Source organism: Hippocampus guttulatus, chromosome 2 (assembly GCF_054856545.1).
Source record: "Hippocampus guttulatus isolate MCC_2025c chromosome 2, RoL_Hgut_1.0, whole genome shotgun sequence".
Lineage (NCBI taxonomy): Eukaryota > Metazoa > Chordata > Actinopteri > Syngnathiformes > Syngnathidae > Hippocampus > Hippocampus guttulatus.
In genome coordinates this window covers 3,180,468-3,197,292 of record NC_141262.1, presented here as the reverse complement: position 1 = coordinate 3,197,292, position 16,825 = coordinate 3,180,468, and the positions used below count along the sequence as shown (strand labels likewise).

Sequence of the window (16,825 nt, the reverse complement as noted above, 5' to 3'; positions counted from 1 at the left end):
TTAGTGATATGGGTAGTGTACATGTCCTTATGGATGGTGAGACCGGTTTTCTTATAGAGTCGCTCAAGTTGGCGGTTTTTTGATTTCAATGATCTAAGAGCGGGTGTAAACCAGGGGGCAGATGTAGAGAATGAAGCAGTCCTGGTCTTCAGGGGGGCGAGAGAATTTAGAATATTTGTGAGGCAGGCATTGTAGTGAGCGGTGAGGTCATCCGGGTTTGAAAGGGCGTCTGGGGGCGGGGAACGGTCGATAATGGAGCAGAAGGTGTCAATGTTGATATTTTTGGTATTACGAAAAGAAATGAGGCGGGAGGTTTTGATTGTAGAGAGACGGAGTACGATGTTAAAAGTGAGGAGGAAATGATCGGTTTCAGGAAAAACATCAGCAGTGGGCTTGGAGGGGGAGAAGCCAGAGCAGCAAACCAAGTCCAATGTGTGGCCTTTGATGTGGGTGGGGAAGTCAGTAAGACAGTGTATCGCGAGGCTCTCCAGGTAGGATGTGAAGTCTCTTGTGAGTGGCAGGTCGGGGTTGTCCATGTGAATATTAAAATCTCCCAGCAAAATTAAATTTGGCGAGAGAGTGGATAAGTGTGTGATTAAACTGGAAAATTCATTGATGAAATCGCTATGTGGCTTCGGGGGGCGATAAACTGTGGCAATGATGGTTGGCGTGGGTCCAGGGAGTTTAAACATCATGCATTCAAAAGAGCTTGATGCAGGAACGGAGACTGGTAAGACTTTCCACTTCTCGCGGTGGATTACCGCGAGGCCTCCTCCACGGCCGTTGCCACGGGGACGGCAGATGTAAACAAAGCCGGGAGGAGTGGAGTCATTCAGAGCAGCGAAGTCGTTTGTTTGTTGCCAGGTTTCTGTTAAAACGAGGAAGTCAAGTTTGCGTTCGGCGAGGACGTCTTGAATGAGGTGACCCTTGTTCGTAAGTGAGCGGATGTTCAGCAGTCCAAAGTTGACAGCGGAGGTGTCATGTTTGATGGCGGCAGTGCTGTTAGCCGACCTAGCCAGGCGGGCTACTGCATAGTAGTTGGTGTTGCGGCCGCGGTTTCTGGGAGGACGTCGAGAAGTGGACCAGGTCGAGTTGATTGAGCCAGGATTTTTGTAGTCAACATGTCTACGCGACCCGCGGTGAATGTAGCGACGTCGAGGCAGGCGAGCGATGTCAGGATGATGGTGCAGTTCCGGCGGTGGAGGCTCCGGTGCAATCCTCCGGATCCGGAGAAGATCCGCGACAGAATAGTGGAGTAGTCCTGTCACTGGATGATGGCAGAACGTCAGAAGTATCAGAAATAACCCAAAGGCGGCGAAGTTGTGCCGCCCCATGACGAGGGAGAAAGGCCGGTGCGGTGACAGCCGGTAAGTTTAAGCTACCGGCGTTAGCCCGTGGACTAAGTTACGATTTGGGGTTTGATTGATCGGGTGAAGCTATGATTTGTTACATCAATCACAGTCCAAACAGTCCAAAAACAGAAGGGCAAAAGAAAAATCAGAAGAAATATCTGAAAAGTTTTGGAAAAGTTTGGAGTGAGAAGCGGCGACATACACGCCAGCGTCCTCTCACCCCGGAAGTCAAGAAAATCAACTTTTTAAATACAATTCTTCAAATACACCCTGCTCCTCCCTCCTGCCTGCTTTTTGGGGTCCACCACCACCTCGCAATGTGACAGGTTATCGGTTGATGATTACAGACTTGAAGAAAAGTTTACATTTCACACTGGAATTTTCTTGGACGTTCTCAAGATAAACTGTCATATCCCAAAAGATAATAATAATAATAATACATTTCATTTCTAAGCACCTCAAACACTCAAGGACACTTTACAACCAAAACAAGAACAATAAAACCACAGATAAAATTATAAATAATAAAAGGAGAGATGAATAGCGATTTTAAATAGTTGACGCCGGCAACATCGCCGTTGCGAGGAGCACTTGCCGACCCAGCCAGGCCGGCCAACACGCCGTGGTCCGCGGATCGGCCGCCGCCTCTGCCGCCGTCCCTGCGTGGCCGACGGGAGGACGACCAAAAGGAGGTGATGCCCCTGGAGCCATCGAGGTGGAAGCCCCGACGAGATCCGCGGCGGATGCACCTCCGGGAAGGACGAGGAGCGACGCCTGGGAAGCGACGCCTGGGAAGCGGCGCAGGCGGGGAGCCCGACCACCGGAAGCGGAGCCTAAGAAGCCCCGCCACCGAGCACCGCAGCAGTCCCCCCACGGGCAGACGGAGGAGCGACAGGATGGTCCACAGCAGCACAGCCCAGACACAGGTCCCGTCGACCACCACCACGGAGGCAGAGGGGCGTAGTAGGCACGGGGCCCCATCCGACAGCCGAACAGGCAGGACGCCGCGACAGCGCGACCGAGGACAACCGTGCGGCGACTGACGGTCCAAAACCACAACGAATTTCGACAGGAGTGTAGGGTTTCTCCCATGATGAGAGTAAACAATAGAAACGACAGTAAAAAGTAAAAAAACGCAAAAAAAAAAAAAGAATAATTCCAGGTGAGCAGCGGCAGCCAGACGCGCCAGCGTTCACTCAACCGGAAGTAACGCAATGTAAAAGATGTCTTAAGTCAGACAAGATGATGCATTAGGAGAATAAAAAAAATAATACCCTTGTCACTGCAGCCCATTGGATTGGATTGGATAAACTTTATTGTCAAATGTACTGTATGTGTAACATACAGCACAGATGAAATTTCTTCCCTCTCAACATAAAACAAGAGGAGCAAAAACAAATTTTCACAATTGTTTTTGTTGCTGGCTACTTATTTAACTTATGAGAAGCATTTACTTGTTCCATGAATGTGTGCATCCTAAATACTAATTGTCATGATCGATACACCTCTACCGGCCATGGACGCCGGCCGAATTTCGAGACGTCGCCGCGTCTCTTCCAAAACCGAAGGACGACCCGGAAGAGTTCGTGACAGAATTATCGGATTTGGTCCACAGTCACAGGCTTAACGCGAGTGAACTTTTGAAATTGCTCTCATTAACGACTAGTTCTAAGTTTGGCGCAGTTGTGGGCAACTTTAATGGTAAAAAAGCTGCGGGAGGTTATCTGTGTTATGATGAACTCACGCAGCTAGGGGGGACCCCTTGACCAAATTATGGAACGTTGCGCCAAGGCATACCAGCGGACCCAAGATCCAAAACAAATTGCCATCCAAAAGGCTGACGAAACTACAGACGATCTTTTTCCATCATCTGCGAACAGTGTTCAAAATACACGGCGGTATCCCTGAGACACAGTCAGACTTGTTCAATTCGCATTTAAAACAGCATTTGCTAAACCAAGCACATCCTGATGCTACCCAATATGTTAAAAGACATCATTTCATTTGGCCAACGTGTCCGATCTATGAGGTTTTGAATTACGCACGGAATTTCGAGCAACTCGAGAACAAGAAAAAGAAGAATGAGAGTCACGTGACCAACATATATTACGCCGCAAAAAAACCCACAGGCACACAGGAAAACCGTTCTCCTTATAAAGGTAATAAACAAATAAGGTCGTTTGCTCCCTTCAAATTAACCCCTAGGGACCAAAACGTTTTGTTGAAGGCAGATGTTTCCTTTGTGGGCAAAAGGGTCACATGATGAAATAATGTAGACCACACCGGAAGGACAGGCGCGTGCGGGGGAGAAATAGCACGGGGACCTCCTCATCAGATGAGGAGGATTTACGACCAACACGGAATAAAACAGAGGAGGTAGCTATGACAGCGGTAAAGGCCTCTGCGCCTTTGTTCGAATCGCCTACCTCAAGTGAGGACGAAGGCGACATTTCGGCCGGTAGCAATCATGTTTACTACACAGAAAACTACCTGCTGAGATGTCAAACCTCGTCCATAACAAAACCGGAAATGACGTTGTTGGTCGAAGGAATCCCGACCGTCTTCCTTGTTGACACGGGCGCCGATATCACTGTTCTCGGTCGTTGGGATCGCGATACTGTGAAGCCAGGCGACGGCAAAATCCGCATGAAAGGAGCACACGGCTCTGTGCAGCCCCTGACGTTATCGCAAACAGTAACCATTACTTCCCCGACAGACCCAAATAGGGAAGGCACTCGTCGAAGCCGCGCTAAATTCTCGCTGTCCACATAATTTATTGGGACGAGATGCTCAAACGCAACTCGAGATTTACACCATCGTAAATCACAAGGGCCAGGTTGAAGCCCACATGGGGAATAGTCAAGATGATGCTCGCTATTTTTGGACGCTCGATTTACCGAACAATGACGTAACTCGGAGTTCCGAATGTCTAGTTCGATTGGCAGGTACCAAATTAAAGCCAGGAGGTAACGTGCAAACGGCGAACAACCTGCACATGACCAGAAGACGTAAGCAGACATCGGGACCAGACCCGGACTACACGAAAGTTTTTCTGGGCCTGGAACCCCAGGGTATTGTCATTGAATACATGTACTCCCTCCCACCCTCACTCATGAACAAGACTCCCAAGATACTTAAACTCCTCCACTCGGGGCAAGAGCTCCTCCCCGACCCGGAGGGGGCACTCCACCCTTTTCCGACTGAGGACCATTGTTTCAGATTTGGAGGTGCTGATTTTCATCCCAACCGCTTCACACTCGGCTGCGAAACGCTCCAGTGAGAGTTGGAGAGCCCTGCTTGGAGGAGCCAACAGTACCACATCATCTGCAAAAAGCAGAGATGCAATACTGAGGCCACCAAAACGGACTCCCTCAACGCTTCGGCTGCACCTAGAAATTCTGTCCATAAAGGTTATGAACAGTATCGGCGACAATGGGCAGCCTTGGTGGAGTCCTACCCTGTCAGAGATTTTCTCGGACAAAGTTAAAGAAATGACTCGGCACACAGGAAAATTGTCTTCAATATCGGCGGAAGCGGATCTCTGAGAGCGAACGACGGTTAGTTGCTCCGCGATCACACTCGAGCTCCCTTCCCGCCAGTTCAGACTTTTATTGTAACATACAAGGAAAACACTGCCCCCGATATTTGCATACCGCACCCACGGTCCGGCCCCTCGGTAGTGATTGGTTACCTGTTTTAAACATTGAACCACCAGTACGTTGGCGCCTTTTCTGTCTGGTCTACATTGAATTAACATGTTGCAGACTTTGCGGATGGCCAATGTCGCCTGGGCGCGACGGGTGTTCTCAACTCGTCTTTTGTTGTTCAACCGCTGTTCCCGAATTATTCATTCCCCTTTTGTGACCGAGTTTCGCCCTCTCCACCGTGATCGCCCACCTGTATTGACGTGCTAATTGTGGACTTCAACAGCCCTCCGGCTTTGTGCACAGGAATTTGGGGGTGCTGGATACGCACCCAAACGTTTAGATGTGCCCAGATTAAATGAAACTTTAAACATGATTCAATTTTGCTCATAGATTCCTCTAACATACCCTCACTGGAAACGATTCCGACTTACTGCCGGCAATGCGAACCAAACTTTGACATCGGCGGTAGAGTGACCGAACAGCCCGTATCAGGGGGTTCGGTACCCCCGCTTGTCAACCAGGACAGCCCCACAGCATCCAGAGCCTTGAGGAACTCCGGGCGGATCTCATCTACCCCTGGGGCCTTGCCACGAGGAGCTTTTTAACCACATCGGTGACTTCAACCACAGAGATAGGAGAGCCCACCTCAGGGTCCTCAGACTCTGCTTCCTTCAAGGAAGGCGTGTTGGTGGAGTTGAGGAGTTCTTCGAAGAACTCTGCCCACCGGTTCACAACGTCCCAAGTCGAAGTCAGCAGCGCCCCATCCCCACTGTAAACAGTGTTAGTGGTGCACTGCTTCCCCCTCCTGAGACGTCAGATGGTGGACCAGAATTTCCTCGAAGCCGTCCGGAACTCGGCTTCCATGGCCTCACCGAACTCTTCCCACGCCCAAGTTTTTGCCTCAGCGACCACCGAAGCTGCATTCCGCTTAGCCAGTTGATAGCCGTCACCTGCCTCTGGGGTCCCACAGGCCATAAAGGCCCAATAGAACTCCTTCTTCAGCCTGACGGCATCCCTTACTGCTGGTGTCCACCGGCGAATACGGCAGTTGCCGCCACGACAGGCACCAACCACCTTACGGACACAACTCAGATTTGCTGCCTCAACAATAGAGGCGCGGAACATGGTCCACTCGTACTCAATGTCCCCCGCCTCCCCCGGGACATGGGAAAAGCTCTGTCAGAGGTGGGAGTTGAAACTCCTTCTGACAGGGGATTCCGCCAGACGCTCCCAACAAACCCTCACAATACGTTTGGGTCTGCCAGGACGGACCGGCATCTTCCCCCACCATCGGAGCCTACTCACCACCATGTGGTGATCAGTTGACAGCTCCGCCCCTCTCTTCACCTGAGTGTCCAAAACATGCGTCCGCAAATCTGATGATACAACCACAAAGTCAATCATCGAACTGCAGCCTAGGGTGTCCTGGTGCCAAGTGCACATATGGACACCCTTATGTTTGAACAAGGTGTTCCTTATGGACAATCCGTGACGAGCACAGAAGTCCAAAAACAAAACAACACTCGAGTTCTGATCGGGGGGGCCGTTCCTCCCAATCACGCCCTTCCAGGTCTCACTTTCATTGCCCACGTGAGCATTGAAGTCCCCCAGCAGAACAAAGGAGTCCCCAGCAGGAGCACTCTCCAGCACACCCTCCAAGGACTCCAAAAAGGGTGGGTACGCTGAACTGCTGTTGGGTGCTTACGCACAAACAACAGTCAGGACCCGTCCCCCCACCCGAAGACGGAGGGAAGCAACCCTCTCTTCTATCGGTGTGAACCCCAATGTACAGGCACTGAGCCGGGAGGCAATGAGTATGCCCACACCTGCTCTGCGCCTCTCACTGTGGGCAACTCGAGAGTCGAAGAAAGTCCAACCCCTCTCGAGAGAACTGGTACCATACCCAGGCTGTGTGTGGAAGTAAGTCCGACGATATCCCGTCGGAACCTCTCTACCTCGCACACCAGCTCGGGCTCCTTCCCTGCAAGAGAGATGACATTCCATGTCCCTAGAGCTAGCTTCTGAAGCCGAGGATCGGACCGTCCAGCTCACACTACACCCAACCCTTTGGCCCCTCCCATGAGTGGTGAGCCCATGAGAAGGGGCACCCATGTTGAGGCCGGGCCTCATGGGTGTAGGCCCGTCCACCAGGCGCTCGCCAACGAGCCCCACCTCCAGGTCTGGCTCCAGAGGGAGGCCCCGGTGACCTGCGTCCGGGCAAGGGAAACTGAAGTCCATTTGTTTTATTCTTCATCAGGGGTTTTTGACTCGTGCTTTGTCTGGTCCCTCACCTAGAACCTGTTTGCCATGGGTGACCCTGCCAGGGGCATAAAGCCCCAGACAACTTAGCTCCTAGGATCATTGGGACAGACAAACCCCTCCACCACGATAAGGTGACGGCTCACGGAGGGGACAATGAAATTTACATTCATACAATACAATACAATACATGCTGATTTACTGTATATAGCGCTTTTACAACAGCAGCAGCTGTAACAAAGCGCTTAACAAAACAGTTAACATGAAGTAAAATAATAAACACAACACATTACATAAAACACGGACAGTCGTGCAGTCCTAACCACTTTTCCGTCACACGCTTTGTTGTTTGAAGCAGTTTGAGATGAAAGAGGAGAGAACCAAAGTGTCCTTTAACCAGTGGATCAGAGACGTCATGCTCAAAATGTGCACACATTCATATTCATTCATATATTTGATCACTTATTCTTTGACATTTTAGGGGAAGCTGAGCTTCCCTTGCAGTCCGAGAGCAATCGGCACTGATATATATATATATATATATATAATTATATATATATTTTTTTCTATTGCACTTACAGTATATTGAACTGTGTACAGATCTCTTTATCTACATTAATTTTTGTGCTAGCAAACACTTTGTTTTTGTTCTTTCTACCCCCCAAATTTGCTGCTGTAGACTGTAAATTTCCCCAGTGTGGGACAAATAAAGGATATCTTACATCTTACATCTTATGTATCTTTCATCTATAACTGCTTCAGACAACAAACTGTATGCTGGAAAGTGGTTAAGAGTGCACGATTGTCTGTGTCTCATGTGTTGTTTTGTATTATTTTGTCCTTTTTTTTTTTTTGTTAAATTTTCTTTTGATAGTGGCGCGGACACCCGCAGCGGCTCCTCTTGTTTTATGTTGAGAGGGCAGAAATTTCATTTGTGCTGTATGTTACACATACAGTACATTTGACAATAAAGTTTATCCAATCCAATATATACGAACACATTTTCTGCCTATATTGGGGAATATGAGACTATGACATGGTCAAAGGGCCCAATCCGTTTAATAAATGTAAAAGTGAGCCATTTGCTTTGTCATTTACCGGTATATTTATTTCACAAGGTTTTCTCTCTGTTAAACCGTAATAATTTTTGTTATTCAACATTTTTATTTGAAATGTGTGGTTTGATTTTTGTCTTGAACAGATTAACTGAATTATTATGTCCTGCAGAAAATATTGCTTTAGTTTTCGGAAGGTTTGGTTTTCGTCAAAGCTTTTGGAAGTGATTCATCACAAAACCAAGGTCCCCATCGTTTCATTGGGGACAGTAAAGAACTTGCAACAAAAAACGATGGAGGAAAGAGGAAGGCGAGAAAGAGAGAACGTCGGGGAGTGACGCCAGTCTTGCTCAGCCAGTCGACATGGTGATTATGCACACGAACATAACTCGCCAGAGGAGTCATGCTCAGCGTCCGCAAGCAAAAGGTGATGTTTGGCTTGACGCCCTTCAGTAATTAAATTGTACCCGCGGCGTGCACGTCAAGCTGAGGTACAACTGTGTGGACTTTCTCCGTCGCATTCATTGGGCTTCGACTCCCCGTGAGATGCTGGCTGGACTCATGAATTTAAGAAGCCAAAGATTCGTTTGCAGGAGGCCAAATACGTTCTGAAGCTGTCTGTGTCTGTTGATGGGACGCACATCCGTGCAAGTGAAGCAGCAAAAAGCGCAACTCAATCCAGCGCCAAAGTCCGTGTGGGTTAAATCCGTCAACTTCTCAAACAAAAACATCATGATTTTCTTTGGGATTGTTCTTGTCCTTCTCTCCTCAGGTAGGTCAAATAATTCCATTTGTACTGAAAGCGAGATAAGTTGAAGCGCGTGTGTTTGCAACTTTACTCATGTTAAATTGCATTTCATTTGATCTATAAAACGTGTTGACTCTCCTGTTATTTTAGCTGTCTGTCATTGTTGTGTGATCTAAATGGACATGAATAGCTACAGAACAGTGTACATAATTTGTGGCGATCCTCGGCAATTGAGTCAAACCTTTGGAGAGGCAGGATTACTTCTGATCAATTAACTCAAAATTAAAACGCAGGTATCCTACTTGTAGAATTCATAATGACTTTAATTATTATTATTTCGAGTCGATATTATACCTTCCCGAGCCGTGGAGGAAACTTTCTATTACAGTTCAGCCGGAGAAATATACGGCGTGCATGGAATAGACTTTGTGGTTTTACAAAATGGTCCTGACAACTTTCTTTTTTCTCATGAGCAAAATATGGATATTATGATAAATCCACTTTTATAGTGAAAACGATGTGAAATTAGATTTGAGTATAATGAAATTCATATACATTTAATTTGCCAGTTTTTATACCGCTTGTTCTCTTTCCGTCTGCTCCCAGGACGAGCGCCAAAGCGATGGGAGGAAATTATTATTCCGAGAAATATTTTATGCATTTTAACAGCTGTTTACAAAGAAACCTCAGTGATTGCGCGCCCCTCTGCTCCGTGACCGTCACCTCCTCCCCTCTCCCCCGCGTCCCCTCACACACTGAGAGATGCGCTCCAATGCGCGGCCCCTCCAGCACGTGCTGGAGCACGAGTGTTTTGATTTGAAACGTCTGAGAGCGAAACATCGAAAGGCACAAAAAGGAAGAATCACAAAAGAAAGAGGAGAAAGGAGGAAGATTTTGTAGGGATGAAAAACAGGTCTTTAGACATTAAAGACAGTCAGTTGTATCATGTATCAAGAGGAGGCTTGCAAAGATTCATCCACCCATTTTCCGATCAGGGGGGGGGGGGGGGGGGGGTCTTGTTTGCAGGAGCCTATCCCAGCTGTCTTTGGCCATTAGGCGGGAGAACACCCTGAACTGGTTGCCAGCCAATCGCAGGGCAAACATCATACCTGTCAACCTCGGCTAATAGCTGCCCTTATAAATGATTACGATTCTCCTTAAAAGCAACAAAAACTCGTACAACGGTTTACCGCGCATGCGCACATCATGCTTTATCAATCCGACCGTACGCAGCGATGAAAAAAAATATACGATTGAGGATTACTTTTGCTGGTTTGCCGTGACAAAAGTAGCGATCGACGACGGCATTGTCGTTGGCTACCAGCAGGTGAGACGATCTGGATTTGAGCCAAAATGGTCTTTGTGAGATCGGGTCACAATTGTTTTTTTAATTATTATTTTTCCCCGTATAAAAGTTGTAATACGCCATACATGATTTGAAATGATAAAAAAAAAAACGTATAAAATACGGGAAAAACGTACATGTTGACAGGTATGAAACATAGACAAGCCATCATTCGCACCTTGGAACAATTTGGAGCGCACATGTCAATTTCAAGGCCCGGGGGCCAAATCCGGCCCGCCACATTATTCTCTGTGGCCCTCCAAAGGAAATTGTTTGCATCAACTTCATGTTTCTTGCTAAATACCGAAAATGCAAATTGTCTTCACTTTTAAAAAATATTGACATATTGCAAGCATTTCTTTGTGTACAAGCCCTCTTTAACCCTTTAAGGGACAGCGGTTACTACAGTGCACAGATTATCATGTGATCAGGTTACAGGGTACATGAAAGGGTTCAAATTAATGTAGCATTGGAACAAACAGATTATTGGTTCACTGATTTCAAAACTAGTCATTCACAGATTTGTTGTGTGTATGAGACAACCATGCATTTATTTGAATTCACACTGTGAAGTTCAGTCGGAATGGCCCTCAGTCAGAAACCCAAACTACGATGTGGCCCACGACCAAAATGAGTTTGACACCCCTGATTTAGAGTGTTCACTTAACCTGCGGGAACAAAACAAATGATGTTGGGACTTCACAAAATAATCTTTTCAGACTGACTATACAGCTGCATGATAGGCAAACAGGAAAGGAATATTCTAGAGGGGAAGAGAATTTTCCCATAAAGATAGCATACATTTCGGTTGCACAAGTCAGAGGCGTCATGTTTTCATTATTTTGGTTCATTCGGTTGGATGAAGCGGTGCCGGTCCAAGAAGTGTTCTTCACATAATGTTGGACGACAGAGAATTTTAGGTAATTTTTCACCAAATAATTCCTGTATATGTTTCTTAACAATCATATCCAGGCATACGAGGGAGTGACTATGAAGGTGTATAACTTGGTGCTAAAGCAAAAGAGGAGGAGAGCCATCCAAAGATACGCAAGATGTATCACGCCATCACACACAGCAGGGCATTAAAATTTTAACAATTGTACGATAAATGTTCTTAATGACTGCTGAGTTGATAAATTTGCAGATGGATTGGTCATTGCGGTGGAGGCTTCAAGAGCAAAATCTGCTGTCAAAGCAGTCTTTACATTTGGAGGCATCTGGCAAGATGACCTGGCATTTTGATGGGAATGGAATGACATCAGGTGGAACAAAACAACTTTCTGATCAACATCAATACGTGTCTGTGAAAATCAAATGGTAGGAGTTGACTGAGTCAGGATTCTGTTCTACCCGTTAGAGATTTGTACCTCTTCAGAAGGAGAGAGAAAAAAAGACAAATGACAATGAACTGTGACTTTGAGTCGGATGCACAGGTAGTTGAAAATGTGTCTGCATTTGGTTGTCTCACAGAAGAAGTGCAGTATTTCCAAAGAAGCATTGTAGCTCACTTCGTTCAATTTATTCATGGTGTGCAATATAAATTAGTACAAATACTTCCTGTCTCGTGGCCCAAGTTTTTGCCATGCATTCTCACCACATGAAGATGCGACTCAGAGATTCAAATGCCATTCTTTCAAAGGCAAAGGCACCTTTCCCTTTATCCTTTTATTTGTCCATCCATCGATGTTTTGAGCCGCTTTATCCTCACAAGGGTCGCGGGACGTGCTGGAGCCTATCCCAGCTGTCTTCGGGCAGTAGGCGGGGGACACCCTGAACTGGTTGCCAGCCAATCACAGGGCACACAGAGACGAACAATCATCCATGCTCACACTCACACCGAAGGACAATTTAGAGCATGGGGTGTCAAACATACCCCGTTTGCAAGCTGAGCACTTAGACAAACACAAACCACACATAGTTAGGCAACCAGCCTGTGGCTAGGATTGGAACACAAACAATTACAATTGAACTGCAAAAGTTTCTGATCACATGGTTGTACTGAAAGCTTGATTCAAATTAGTATCATGACAAGTTGTGATGACATGCTGGCTAGGCCAGGGATGGTCATGGCCAAATCCACATCTAAGGGAAGATTTTGATGTCTTTGACTCTCTTGCCATTTTCACATGAATGGAATATGTTTAGATCCATGTATACTCTGCCAGTTTATTCATATTAAATGCAAATATAAATAATACATTTACAATTGATCCGACCACAAAATCTTAAAGAATCTGTCGTGAGTAAAGAACATTGGATTCTTACTGCCAATGTCAATAAAAATCACTAGTTTCACATCATACCAAGCAAACAACACGGCTGAAAAGTCATTGTTTGTCATAGCATATCAAGTGGTATCACAATCTTGCTCAACACATTCCTCATGCAAACAGGAACAAACATAAGCAAAAATCAATGTTTAGAATTATGAAGAATTAAGAATTGTGTGTGTGGTCCAAGGAATGTTCAGGGAGTTTGTGTGAATGCTCAGATGCATTGAAAAATAGAGGGAACCTTGGTCAAGAGAAGATTGAAAGAAAATGGCCAACTTCCTTTTGAATTTGGAGTAGGGCTCCAGAGACTTTTTCTCGGTCTTGAGAAAAAAGAATTGTATTGGGTGCAACAAAGCCATTGTTTTTTCAACCATAAAATTCACTCATAAAATAATGATTATTTGGCCTACCATGATGCATGGTAAATTTCATGTTTTCACAAATGTTAAGACCATCAAAATCCACGTAATTATTGTTTGCCAACAATACCTTGCCACAGCAACAGTGTCAACAACTCGGTCACAAAGTGGGAATGAACAATTCGGGAACAAAGTGTTGTTGAACAACAAAAGACGATTTGAGAACACCCGTCACGCCCAGGCGACATTTGTCATCTGCAAAGTCTGCAACTTGTTGATTCATTGTAGACCAGACAGAAAGGCGTCAACGTACCGGTGGTTCAAAGCTTAAACCAAGGTAACCAATCACTACAGAGGGGCTGGACCGGGGGCGAGGTATGCAAATATCGGGGGCAGTGTTTTTCTTGTATTTTGCATCTGTAACAATAAAAGTTCAAACTGGCGGACAGGGAACTCTGAGCGTGATTATCGGGGCAACAACCGTCGTTCGCCTTCAGAGATTCCTCCCGCCGTTAATGAAGACAATTTTCCCTGTGTGTCGAGTCATTTCTTTAACTTTGTCCGAGAACAACTCTGACAGTTTTTAAGAAAATGGAAGGCTTTTAGGTGCGCCTTTTAGTGCGGAAAATATGGTAATTCAGTTGATAATTCAAAGTGTTGTTGATTCACATCATTACGTTTAATAAGGAATTGACCCTTTTCAATGTCTCTTAGGTGTGTTCCCATTCTCAGTTCGCAACTTCACGATACCTGCCTTCCCAACTGACTGTGTTGAAGCCCACCGTGTATGTTCTGCTGACCATGATTGCGAAGAGTTATACCAAGGGCTAGAACTATGTACAGATGAGGCCTCTCTGTCGACAATTAGAGAGTGGGCAGTGACTGACTGTCTGCAGAGACAGCATGCCCTGCTTACCAAACAACCCTCTTTGTTGGCTTGCAAGTGCCATCGAGGTTTTCGCAAAGAGGAGCAGTGTGTGCAAATATACCGGAGAATTCGTCTGCTGCCAGGTCAGTCACGGCCACGGGGTGGGTGAAGTGGATCGGTATACAGATCTGAATGAAAAGCTAAATAAACTTCTGACAATACCTTGTAGCTCAGATCGAGTTCTGTGGCAGGTCTGTCAACAGCCCCCTACGTAATTACTCACACAGATCCTTAGCGCAGGTGGGATATATAAGTCATAAGTGAACAAAGTGAAGTTACACTACAGGTATTGGCCATTAGAGCATCTGTGTCATTTCATAGTACTCAATTTCTAATACTGCTTAGGCTACAATGGCATGTCATTAGTCAAAAATGCCTAACTTCAAATAAGCTTCATTCATGACTAAGTTTGTAGCCGGTTGAGTGTTTGAGTAATTTACAGAAACAGTTAACCAAGTATCCACTGTGTGCATCTGAGCCATCATTAATGAATCTTTTTAGAACTTTTCTGAACCCATAAATTATTCAATCTCTTACTTTTTCCCCAGCCTTAATACACTTATGTATATCCACTAATATACTATAAGGTTATAATTCACTACCTATTGGTGGATGAAATGCCGTAGTGGTTAAAAAAAGGGGGGGGGGGGGGAGCTGCTCCTTGGAGGACTGGAGAGGTTTCCAGCTACCTCATTTTGCAGAAAGACACACATTGTCACTGTCCTGTAGATAAACATATCTTCATTTGGACACCCCAATAAAATAAAAATGTAACAAATAACAAAAATGGACATGCATGTTTTTCACACGACAGCAACGATATACTTATCAGTGTAATCACAACCATTCCTTCTAGTAGTCTGAGTAGGAGATTTCCACAAGACACCGCATGTTCTTCTGTTTGACAAAAGCCAAATCTTCTCTGATGACATCACCTAGGCAGAGCAATTGCGAAAACAGGGTAAATTGCTCGAACAAATGATTTCCTTCTTGTGGGGTGGAAGGGAAGGTCACCTTTTCTACCGCCATTAGTTGAACAAACGTAATTAAAAGGCCATGAAAAGCACACACAGACTAAATAAAAGGATTGGGAGTGGTATGGGACCTGCCAAATAAAGGGGAAGACAGGATAGGGGCTTACCACGACAGAAGGGGGAGGATCCAAAACTACACAGCACCCGTGACACAGCAAAGCAAAAAGTGAAAAGTCACAACAACCAGGGAACCGTTGCTGCACCAGGGCCCTCATCACCTGTCAAACAAAAAGAAACACACGCTTAAAACATGCAATTATGGCTGCCCCGTACCACGATAAACAAAATGTAACATTTACCCCATACCAAAATAACTCAAGACTCAATGTTAAATTGAGATAAGATAATTTATAAACAAACAAATATAAACCAAATTTACAGCAAATCCCGCCCCCCCCCCCCCCAAGAGAAAGAATGATCAAATCAAATTAATCAGAGCCTGCAACATTGTTAAAACCCAGCGTATACGGTACAGTCTGGACGCCTCGCTTGCAACTGTGGGGAAACGCTGTGGGAGCAGTTTCAACCACCACCTACGACCCCGAAAGCATCAGGGTTAAAACCAGTGGAGGGAGAGAGCCCAATACTTAAAACGGCAGTTTAAGAATTGTGTCCAGTATTCATGAGCTAAGACAGCAGCCTGCCTCACTACAACGGCAGCAGCAGGACAGCTACACATTCTGCACAATGTAAAACAAACAAACCAATCCAAATCCAAACTTGGAAATGTACAATTAACTAAAGCTATAACATTTCCGACTGGAAAACAGGTGCGCGTGTCCAGCAACAGCAGGAGGAAAGCTCAGCCCAAACTTGACTCGTGACGGCTGGGAGAGAATTCTTATAAATTTCCTCAACAGACCATCAACGGTGAAGTGGTAAAAGTGCAGACGACTTGGCATTTTAGTGCAGGAAGAGCACCAAGCTCACGAGGAACTCCTTCGGTAGTCCAGCTCCCTGTCACATCGCGCTGAGGTAACTGGGCGAAAACAGGAAAAAACAAAAAGACCAGTGCCCGATAAAAATGAACAGCGCACACAGCCACACATACCTTGTGGCGAAACCCAACACCACTCTGCAACATACAAGCACACGTATCTGCCGACTCTGAGAATGAGGAAGAGAAAGAGGAAGTTCCAACCAGGTGTATTTATAGGCGGACATCCTGTAATTGGTGGCCACCATGCCACACTGCCCCTGCAGTCGGGAGTGCGACTCCCTATCCTGCTACACAGAGTTGCTAACATGATCATTGGCCAGAGGATGCCACCACCTATCTTCACTTTTCAGGAACATTCTAGATATTTTCTCAGGAACATTTGGATTTTTTTCAGGCACGTTTGCTCCTCAGCCGAAATAACAAACATGCGCCACTAGAGAGACTCAGAACAAGATTAATATATACAGTGTACCTGGAAACTCAATCTAGAACTACTACTTATTTCAGTAACCGCAACATTATCTTCTATTTGTTTTTTTTTTGTTTTGTTTTTTAAATCATATTTCTCCAGGGGAGGATGAGTTGGAAACGTCTCCCTATGACAGCACCCAAAGGAATAGTGGCATGGCCTCTTTAGTGGCAGGTAAAGCACACTTTAAAATCAGACACATAACATGGCCCCAACTGCCACCGATGGGACTATTTTAATAAAAAGTGGTGCACTTCATTTTAGTTACGTCTGTTGTGCAGTGTTTTATGGTATAGTACTATTTCTTCCTCATGGCCCACTGATCTTTTGGAGAAAAAAACAATTGTTGACTAGACGGTCAACATTTTTTTTCTTTGTTTGCCATGACTTTATGGGATACATGTGGGGAGGTGCTC

General features: G+C 45.8%; 1 long non-coding RNA gene and 1 pseudogene across 1 annotated transcript; one reads left to right on the top strand and one right to left on the bottom strand.

Moving 5' to 3' along the window:
- The first annotated feature begins 3,734 nt into the window (after positions 1-3,734).
- LOC147208242 (uncharacterized) lies at positions 3,735-8,468 on the top strand (annotated as a pseudogene).
- A 4,090-nt stretch (positions 8,469-12,558) lies between these two features.
- LOC147208241 (uncharacterized) lies at positions 12,559-16,123 on the bottom strand. Its single transcript, XR_015103106.1, has 3 exons — positions 16,052-16,123; positions 15,108-15,218; positions 12,559-14,901 (listed from the first exon to the last, which is right to left on the bottom strand). It is a non-coding gene; the product is annotated as an uncharacterized LOC147208241 (long non-coding RNA).
- Positions 16,124-16,825: the final 702 nt, after the last annotated feature.